We start from the raw sequence: 11,047 nt of genomic DNA, 5'->3' as shown, positions 1-11,047 counted from the left end.
TTAAGAGAAAAATGAATTTTCAGGTATAGTTGTTGTAGTTAAGTAGGGAGAACAAATAGTTGTTATAGATTTTGATACAATGCTATGGAAAAATAGACTTGGGAAAATGAATGAGAAAGATATGAAATTAATTCATTCAAAGAATTTTTTTCTAGCTCTAAAATGTGTCAATATGGATTTCTGTGAAAGTTGTGTGTATGGAAAATAAAAGAGAGTAAGTTTCATGAAGAGTGGGAAGGAAAAGAAAAACAAGAAAGTAGAGCTTGTGTATACAAAGGTATGGGGACCAGCTCATGTATCTTTCCTTAGTGGCTCTCATTTTTATGTCACATTTATTAATGATGCAACTAGAAAATTATGGGTCTATTTCCTTTGACATAAATATGATACATTTCAAACTTTTAGGAAATAGAAATGTTTTGTTGAAAATGACACCAATAAAAGATTAAAATGTTTCAAATCTAATAATGGTGATGAGTATTGTAGTTATGAATTTGAAGAATATTTCTCCATTAATGGCATTTACATACAAAAAAACATTTCCAAGGACTCAATAGGGAAATGGATTGATTGAACGCATGAACAAGACAATAATGGAGTGTGCAAGGAGAATGAGGTTTCATGTTTGGCTTCCCTTAAACATGTGGGTGGAGACTATCAATACTGTTGTATATTTGATTATTATAGGTTCTTCTACTCCTTTGGATTGTGGTATTCTAGAGGAATCATGGGTTGGTAAGAAGGTGAGTTATTCTTTTCTCAAAACCTTTGGTTGTGAACCATTTGCACATATTTATTCTGAAAATAGAACCTAGATGGAGCTAAGTCAAATAAATGTGTATTTGTTGGATATGGCTTTGACAAATTTGGTTATAGGCTTTGGAATTTTGAAAATCATAAAATTATAAGAAATAAGGATGTGATATTAAATGAGAAAGTGTTGTACAAAGATTTTTTGCGGCAACATGAGAAGAAAGAAAATGATTATGCAATGTTGGATGATACTCCAAAAGATGATATTCAAGTAGTTCTTCATTCTCTACAAAAATTGCAATAACAAATACCACACACCCCAATGAATGTTAGACAGTCAAGAAGGCTAAGTAGACCTCAAAACATATTTTCTCCCTCTTTGTACTCTATTTTACTAAATGATGCTAGTGAACTATAATGTTATGATGGAGTTGTGTAGGTGGATACAAAGATTTAGTGGAAGGCTAAAATGAAAGAAGAAATGAACTCCTTGCTAAAAATCCAGACATGAAATTTATGCAACTTGCCTGTAGGTAAAAGGGCTTTACAAAATAAATGGGTTATAGGTTGAAAGAAGATGATGGAGGTAAGAAAATATTTAAATTCAGGTTATTGGTAAAAGGATTTGCACATAAAAAGGGCATTGATTTCGATGAGATATTTTCTCCTATTATTAAAATGACTTCTATTCATATTGTTTTAAGTATTATGGCTACTGAATATTTGTATTTGGAGTAGCTTGATGTTAACATAGCCTTTCTTCATGATGATTTGGATGAATAGATATATATGGCACAACCAAATGGATTTGAGGTCAAAGGTAAGGAGAACTTAGTGCACAGATTGTAAAAAAGTCTATATGGTTTGATGCAAGCACCTTGGTAATTGTATATGAAATTTGATAGTTTTATGCATGTGCATGGATATAGTAGGTGTCGTTTAGATCATTATGTTTATTTTAAGAGGTCAAATTATGATAGGTACATTATATTATGTTTATATGTTGATGATATGCTTCTAGTTAGGTCTAACATGGATCAATTAAGGGGTTAAAACAATAGTTAGCACATTCATTTTATATGATGGATTTGGGGGTAGAAAAATAAATCCTTGGTATGAAAATTTGCAAAGATAAGAAAAATAGAAGATTTATTTTATCTTAGATGGATTATATTGTAAAGGTGTTGTAATGTTTCTCTATGGAGAATACTAAATCTAACATCACACATTTACCTAGTCATTTGAAATTAACTAAGGAGATGTGTCCAAAGACACTAGAAGAGGAGGATAATATGTCCAAGCTACATTATTCTTTAGATAAAAGAAATTTTATGTATGTCATGATATCTACTGGGAAAGATATTGCACACAAAATGGGATTTAGTAGGTATACGAGTCATCCTGGAATTGAGCATTGGAATATAGTCAAATGGACTCTCATATATTTAAGAAGAACATCCAGTAAGTGTTTATATTTGGGGGGTTATAATACTAATTTGTAGGGCTATGTTGACTCAGATTTGGCAGGGGATATTGATACCAAGGAGAGTACTACAGGTTATGTATTTACTATTGCTGGGGTAGAAGTGAACTAGGTTTCTTGGTTATAGTGAATGCTTTATCCACTATAGAGGCAAATAATTTTGTTGCTATAGAGGTAGCCAAGGAGATGCTATGGCTTTTCATGGAATAATTGGGACACCAACATAGGGATAATTATTTATTCATCGATAGCCAAAATGTCATTCATCTTGCAAAGAATTCTAATGTACATTTAAATACAAAACACATATAGAAGCGGTATCATTTTATTCAATCAATATTTGGATGATGGATAGTTAAAGATGCATAAGATATATAAGAATTATAATATAGTAGATTATTTTACCAAGGTAGTAATAAGGGAGAAATTGAACTCCTCTTCAGCTTCAATTGGTCTTCTAGACTGAATAAAACAAAAGAACAATACAGTCTAGGGTGGTTTGATATTTTAGTGGGAGCTACAAGTTTAGCAATGCTATGATCAATCTCCAAGTGGGAGGTTATTGTTATAGAGTCTAATAAATCTCCAAGTCAGAGATTTTTGTGATGTAGAGCCTAATCAAATTCAAAGGTTTATTTAGTGAAATTTCCCCCCATATTATTTCTACAAGGGTTTGGGGGTAGTGTCCTCAAGATGAGGTCAAGAGGTAGTGCCCTAAAGATGAGGTCAAGAGGTAGTGCCCCAAGTGTGCTCCCTATCACAAAACTTGGTGGGGTTGAGGGGAAACACCCTCATGGGGGTTTTTAGGGGTAGGGACCTAAAGCCAAAAAGGACCCACATTTGTAAAAGTTTTTGGCTTTTATTTTTCTATTGTATGACTTATTCTAGCCCTAATTTTGTAAGCGACAAAATCTTGTATAAAATGGCTTAGGGTTAGGGATTTCATAATGTATGATGATATTATAGTTTCTTGCTGAGTTATTGAGATGTAAGGGATTATAGATTGTAATCACTAGATAATAATAGTATTGGAATTTTATTTGGTGGACATTGCTTAGAGGTTGGGTGAAGCACGATAAATCCTTGAGTCTTATGTTCTTTTCTATGCAATTTATTATTCTATGATATTTTTTATATTTGCATGTAACTATTATTTCTATCTATGGTTGATCCTAACATATACAAGTTCACATGCTTGCATTACATAAATATTTCACTTCCCCTCTATCACAAGGAAAACATCTTTCCCTTATAGCAAGTCCTAAGACAAATTATTGGGTCGGCTTTGAGGCTTTCCCAATTTACAATAATAATATAGGAACATCTTAAGATATTACAATAACATGTTATATTAAATCTTTATACTTTTCATAATTATATTCAAACTATCAACTTGTAGGTTTCATAAATTCACTTGGTGCTCATCTGGATGTACGCATTTGACCACAACAACTCTATAATGTCTTCTACCTCTGTCCAAGTCTGCATGACTAGATTCCATCTCTATTAGAATATATAATCCAAACAATAGTAACTACTACATAGAGGCACTGTCTATGCAGGAACCAAAATGAACTTTTATTAATTAATTGTAAATTTATATATGAATGTTAATTTGTTAAAAAATACAAATAAATTTGTTATGCAGGTACATTTTGGCCCCTCCATAGCCAAAACCCTACATAGAAACTCTATATGAATGTTATATTTTCCAAATATTTAATAACTTAGTATTGTCATCATATTTCTACATGTGCTCTTACCTATAGCATATATATTGTGTATAAGCTCATCTAGAATCCTCAAATATTATGAAACTAAACCTAGTCTACTATATTAACATTCTTTGCAGAATAACCAATATATTGACATCAATGAAAACTCTATCATGAATGCAACACAAAACCTTTGAATCATGTCTTCAGCATTTCTAGGATACTCCCCTATAGGAATAGCATCAACATTTATTTTTTACAATCTCCCCCTTTTGCATTCATGGCCACATATATGAAAAACATCTAAGTTCCTTGAATACCAAATGTCTTTTTTGCAAGTACTCCCCAATTAATGCTTATTATGAATGTCCATTGTACTATAACCAATAAAGTTTGACATCACTAAAAACATAACAAATTTTCCAATTGTATTTTTAAACATAGATACAAAAACCTCTTTACAATGTTGGTATCTTCAATATCTGATTTGTCCTTGATTTCTCTATTTACACAACTTTGTATATACTGCATTTTCACTTCTCTAACATAATTTTCACATCATATAATGATTTCATTTCAATGATATATAGTCATTACATAACTTCTTATTTAGAAATATTTCCTTTATACCCTTCTATTTTGCCCTATTGGCCTTCAAGTATTCACACATGTTGCAAAATACAAAATTTAATATTGCTAAGTTAGGGTTAATATATAGGATGTCATCCCATAAGAGTTAATAATTATTTTGGTGAACTAAAATAATTCCTTAACACAATTACCATTTCCTTTCCTCTATTATGTTCTACATATACATGACTATAACTAGTAAATTGTTGATATCTCTATCCATGCAATTCATCATGACTTGTGCTATGAGATATAGAGTTCTCATACTCTATAATATCTTCCCTCAAGTGTGCGTATGTCAATTCACTCAGTGTGAACCTCATGAATCAAAAAGGTATTGGTACTGACAATTATCTTCTCGAAAACATAACTCCAAAATCATCTCACTAAATATAGCATCTATGTTTTCATAAATGACAACCTCATAGTATCTCTATATTATCCTCTTAGCCAAATTGGAAACAATATTAATGTGTCCCTTGAATATTTCCTAACTATTTTTCATCTGGGTATGAATTTCATAGTATTTTGATTTTTTGATCCTTTTATTTAAGTGGGTGGGTTGGCAGAAACATCTCTCTTTTTATTTCTAACTGCATAGTTGGTTTCTTCATTTCAAATATTAGTTTTAATAATAATGCACCAAGTTGGATATGGGAATGAAAATTTCAACAAGAATTTCCTTACTTCTTTCTCAACTCCTAGTCACTATGATGATGACTCTTTTGTACTTTTATATCATCATCTCTTGGAGATGTACATAATCACCAACCAACAATATTTACTAGTTTGATGCATTTGTATAATCACATGTATCTAAACCTCTTCATCAAACTAATCAATCTTGCATTCATCTTCATAATACAATTCCTCGTTGCATTACTCCTTTTCAAACATTGTAATAGGGTATGTGCATGATCATGGTCAACCAAACTATGGCCTTAACTATCATTGAAAAATTAGTAAATTGGGGTTATGTTAACTTGACACATAATTTTAAAGTAGTTATGGAATTTATATCAAAAAGTTGTAAGAAAATAATTTTTAGGAAATTGAATGTAGTTTTTAAACTACTAGGCCTTATCTCGAGAAAAAGAAATTAGATTTGTCAAAATTTTTGATTTTAATGCAGTTGTAGTGCCTGCCCCTGGTTCACATTTTGTTATCATTGCTGAACTCTTTTAGAGCTAGTTTTATATTGATGGTTAGCAGCATTGTTATGAGATTATCAGATATTGTGCTATGGATTCAGTTTATTATGTGATGTGATGATTATTTTTAGTGTATGCAATTATTGATGATGATCATTACATTGCTTTAAGTTATTAATGATGATTAGTAAGATGATTTATTATCATATGTATTTTATTATGGATACTTACCCCATACTTGCATGTGTATGGTGTGCATGTTTTCTTTGCGTGTTTGCTTTTGTATGGCATGTCTGATGTGGTTAAGGAAGGGAGTCGTAGTCACCTGCTAGTCGGGATCTACACGATGCACCACTTCCTGCCATTGCCTATTTAGTTTAGTATATATTTTGCTTGTACATACATGGTTTTTATGTAGGTTGCAGGTACCAGGTATCAACTTCCCTGAATTGCCAAGATGAGTGTACCCTATCATATTATCTCAATGATAAGAGAGGGGAGATAAATTCTCAAGTCCCAATCTCAACCCTTTTTAAGCCATTTGTCCTAATTGGAAAATTAGGACAAGTATCTGAGTTGAGTACCCTCTGAATGTATCAGATGATGTAATTCGTGATATAAACCCCTTGGTTTGATTTGTATGTATTTTGGCTATGATGGGTTTTTCGTATTTTTACCTTTGTGAGTCTTTAGGGTATTTTCTATTAATTAAGCCTAATTAAAAGATTTAATTAATGGTTTAATTTAATGAAAAATTAATATGGTATTTTAATATTTATTTTATTTAATTAATTGAGAAATTAATTAAATAAAATAATTAAATTTGAAAATAAAATAATTAAACTTTAAAAGTTGGAATGTGACAATATTTATTTTAATAATAATATATTTGGAGCTCATTTTTAAATAAATGACTAAATAATATTATTATTAAAGCTAATAAATATTTTAGCAATAAAGTTTTGGAAAATAAAATTTAAAAGTGGAAAATATATTTAAAATTATTAAAAGATTCTAAATCTCATATGATTAAAATATAAATATTGAAAAAGTGGAGATATTAAAGTTAGTGCATGAGACTTAATAAATAAATTAATTAAATTGAAAAGAGTAAAGTAAATTAGAGTTATAAGCTTGCATGGGAATTAGCATGTGTCAACAACACGGGGGTTAGTGCATCAATTAAGCACAAGGTGTCTACAATTCTATGACTCATCAAAAAGGATTGAAAAAGACCCATGCTTAGTTGGTGACACCTTTCAATGGTTTCAAGAAGCATTCCAAAGGTTTATTGAGAGCTCTTTATATTCATGCATTCATAAAAGCTTAGAGATAGCGTGGAGTGCAATTGGAGCATGGGAGGACTCAAGAATTCTGAAGAAGGGAGCTTGCTCTGCGAGTTTTCTGAGGAAGAGCTAATTAGCATTAGAATCTGGGTAGATTCTTGTGATTTTACTTATGCTATTTTCGCATCATGCATTCCTGTTTTCATCGTGTCTGTTATATGTGTTTGAATCTTCTTTATGATTGAATCTATGATATGAATTGGAATCTAGATATTTTATTTGGTTGAGAAGAAAATAATAGAAAAATTCTAGATCCAATTAAGGAGAAATAATTAGATTTTAATCGAGTTTGGGTTTGAATTTATATTAAATTAGAAAGACAAAATTTGGAATTAAAATAAAAATTCTAAGTTGAAAATTCGAATAATTAGATGTAATATTTCTATCAATTATATTTTTAGATGCATATGAACAAACCCTTTTATGGTTAAATTTAGAGAACAATTATTTTAAAAGAAAATTCTTAATTCATCACAAATTGTCCTGTCTCTGCCCCTTGGATAGACCTGAACTCAATCATTCATAACTTTTTATCGTGATCGAATTTATTCGATCGCTCTAGTCAGAATCGACACAACTTGGCCCTCTCCAACATATTTAAATTTCAGCCCGATCCAACGGTTTATTAGGGAGATATGACCGTCATACTAGGACTGTTTTATTCAAGAACAGATGTCTCTTCATTTCTCATAACCAAGAGTTCTTTATGCTTAAACTTCACAAGAATAATATATCAAAGCATGAAATGAATTAAAGATATTATTGTAATATTTCTTTATTAGAATCTTATTAATATACATTAGTTTTATATGGTTTATTATCTAATATAATTAAATTAAATTAAATTAAGATTAGTTAATAGTAGAAGAAGTGTAGTTAATTATTAGTCAATCTAAGTAAATGAATTAAAAGAAAAGAGATTTTAATAGAGTTTATATAGTGGACTTTTTATAATGTATATTGAATACTATTAAACAATTTTAGTGTTGTTTAATGAAGATGATAATGCTAAGAATTTGAAAATTATTCATGTTAAAATCTACAATGAGTCTTCTTGATTTGTGATAGGGATATTTTTCAAACAACATTTATATAGACAAAATATTATTAGAATAATTAGAAAATGGAGTCTAATGGTTGATTTTAATATTGATTGAATAATTGTAAGATGATAATTTATATTATGTTGATTTAAATTTAGAAACTCTAAATGATATTGGATTAAGATTGAATTATTATGTTATTGGTTAATACATTTGAATACCTTAATGGTATTAAGAGTTAGCTAATGAAGTTCTATGTAAAAAAAATTTAGATTGATTATTTATAGTTGTGATAAGTTTATTATTTATTAATGTTTGTTGGGTCTAACAAACTATTAATAAATAATAGTATAAATAGTTTAAATAGTTATCAACTAATACGAACAGAGTTACTCTAAAGGAGATTAGTTAATGATTGAAGTACTGTAAAAGATATTAATCAAATTGAATTGGTTAATAATTTGGAAGATTATCAGTTAACTGAATCAACATACATAGGGAAAACTTATTTGAGATAATAATACTTGGTATTGAGGATTTATTATAACTTGTTATTATTAAAATATAAATGAGAACATTGTTGCAGAGTGATGTATGTGATCATTAAAGATTTAATAATAAGATTCTCAATATAGCTTGTTATTAAATATTAACAAGTTATTATTATTGAACTATTAATATGATTATTTGTGTACTGAATTATAGTTGACTTTTGACTTACAAAATTATAATTAGTTATTAGTCAACTTACATTAATTAGAACGTTTCCTTAGATATGTAATTATTAATTAAATTAATTAGAGTTAATTAGATTTAATTAATAATCAAGCTATGTAATAGAATTTTAATTGATATACTAATATCGATTCCTCTAGCAAAGTTGTGAAGTATTTACATTGAAGTTGATAAGTCATACTCTCATGACTTGATTAATAACCTTAGATGCTTTAATGGTGAGACTTAGTAATATTGAATTGAAAACTATTAGATGTTAATAGGTCATAGATTGTGTACCTATGTTAATTGGTTAATTTAATTGATCATTTTAATAAAGTTATAATCTTCTTATTCGAAGATTGATAATTGGTTCTTTTATAAAAGAATAATGATTCTTGGATTATGTCGAAAAGTTGAAATAATGATAAGGAAGAGATATTCAATTAGTAACTTGGATCTTAGTAAATAAAGAAAATGATTTAATGAGTAAATAATTATCCTTAAGTTATTCTTAGGATAATGCTATCGGAGAACAAATGGGTTGACTTGTAGGTCAAATGATGAAACTTAGACATTTGAAGTATTCTTGAAAATGGAAACTAAAACCCTTACACTTGAAAATGGAAAAAATGAATCTCTACACTTAATTCAACTATGTGAACTTAGTAAACCAAAACATGTGTTTGCATCGTGTATTCTATATGCTTCTTGTTTTGGGTTTTGGGTTGATTAGTGTTGACCAGTCTTAGGTTGTTACCAGAGGCTCAGAGGTTATGAGATGTATTGGCATGTTGATTTTATTTGGTCTCGATCTTTATAAGCCCAACCATGGTAATGTGATCGTATGCTCTATGAAATATTTGTATTTGTTCATCAGTCTTCATGTGTGAAGCTAAGATATATGTGTATGAGACACTTGAGCTAATCATTTTTGAGTCATCAATCAGTTATCTTTGGATTATTTTCTAGTCGCCATGATGGGACTGAAATGTTGATTTATTTCTTGATGATGTAATGTTGTGACATGTTTGACTCAACCATTTTGGAGTCTTCGATCAGTATGATTTTGAGATATTCTTGGTTGCTTGTTAAGAACCAATGGATATTGTGATTTATTTTGAGATATATTTCGGTTATTGAGAACCAATGGAAACTTATGATTATCAGTGATGTCTTCAGTTGCCAATAGAGAGCTATTGTGGTCATGATTTTCTATGGATGCTTTTCAGATGCTCATGGAGATTTGATGATTCTTATCTTGGAGATTTGATGATTTTTATTATGGATATTTGATGCTTATTTGATGATTCTTTTTATGGATTATCTTTTGGATTTTCTTTACAGTCGCTTGTACAGGACTCATGATTTATGATTCCATGAGCTTAGGGTAGGTTATCTACTTGCAGTGTCGGGAAGTGGCTTGCAATGGGGGCCGGGGCCCTAAGTGGCTGCCAAGGTAACTCATTGTAAGTTTTGTTAATAAGTGATAACATTTACACACTAAATGGGGATTAAATGAACCTAAAAAGATAATTGTTTTAGTTCTCGCCCATGCCTTGAGCACTTGTACAGGCTAGGATGGGAGTAGTGAGAACGCATGGTTGCGACTGTGCATTCTGTAGTATGCCTCGTCAGTATGAGAGGATACTAGTGTCCGCATGAGATTAGTATGGACCCATGGAGTTTAGCTAACTACTAGAGTAACTTCTATGTGATAAATGCGATGACACTTTCCCGCTTGCATAGTAGGTTTCCTGCATGTCATTGTGTGCCTCTAAAAATTAGATGTCAATTTTGTGTGTGATGGAAACCTTTGAGTTAGTATACTTTAAGGATTCCTAGACTTATAGAGATTTATGCTTTGTGGATTGATAGCCTATTTGGGACTTGAGATTATCTCCTCAGCACGGTGGGAGTGGACCACTTAGGTTCCACGCGGTCGGGTGGTAGTGTATTTTCCACTCTTATTATTTGAGATCCGTTCGAGACACCATGGTTGGTATTTATCTTCATTCTATTCTTGGAGCATTATGATAGATAATATACCTTATGATGGATGTATTTATTGGTATGTTTCTTATATTGATAATTTGCATATGTTAGATGATGGTATCATATGCTTTACTTTGTATGTTAGTAGGATGTTTTTAGGAGTGACATTCCTACTATGTTAATACCGATGATCTCTTCGGTGCTTTGGAATTTTATA

The sequence above is a fragment of the Cupressus sempervirens genome, chromosome 11 (genome assembly GCF_028749045.1).
Source record: "Cupressus sempervirens isolate cs-2001-9-10 chromosome 11, ASM2874904v1, whole genome shotgun sequence".
NCBI lineage: Eukaryota > Viridiplantae > Streptophyta > Pinopsida > Cupressales > Cupressaceae > Cupressus > Cupressus sempervirens.
Note: the sequence above shows the minus strand (reverse complement) of the source record.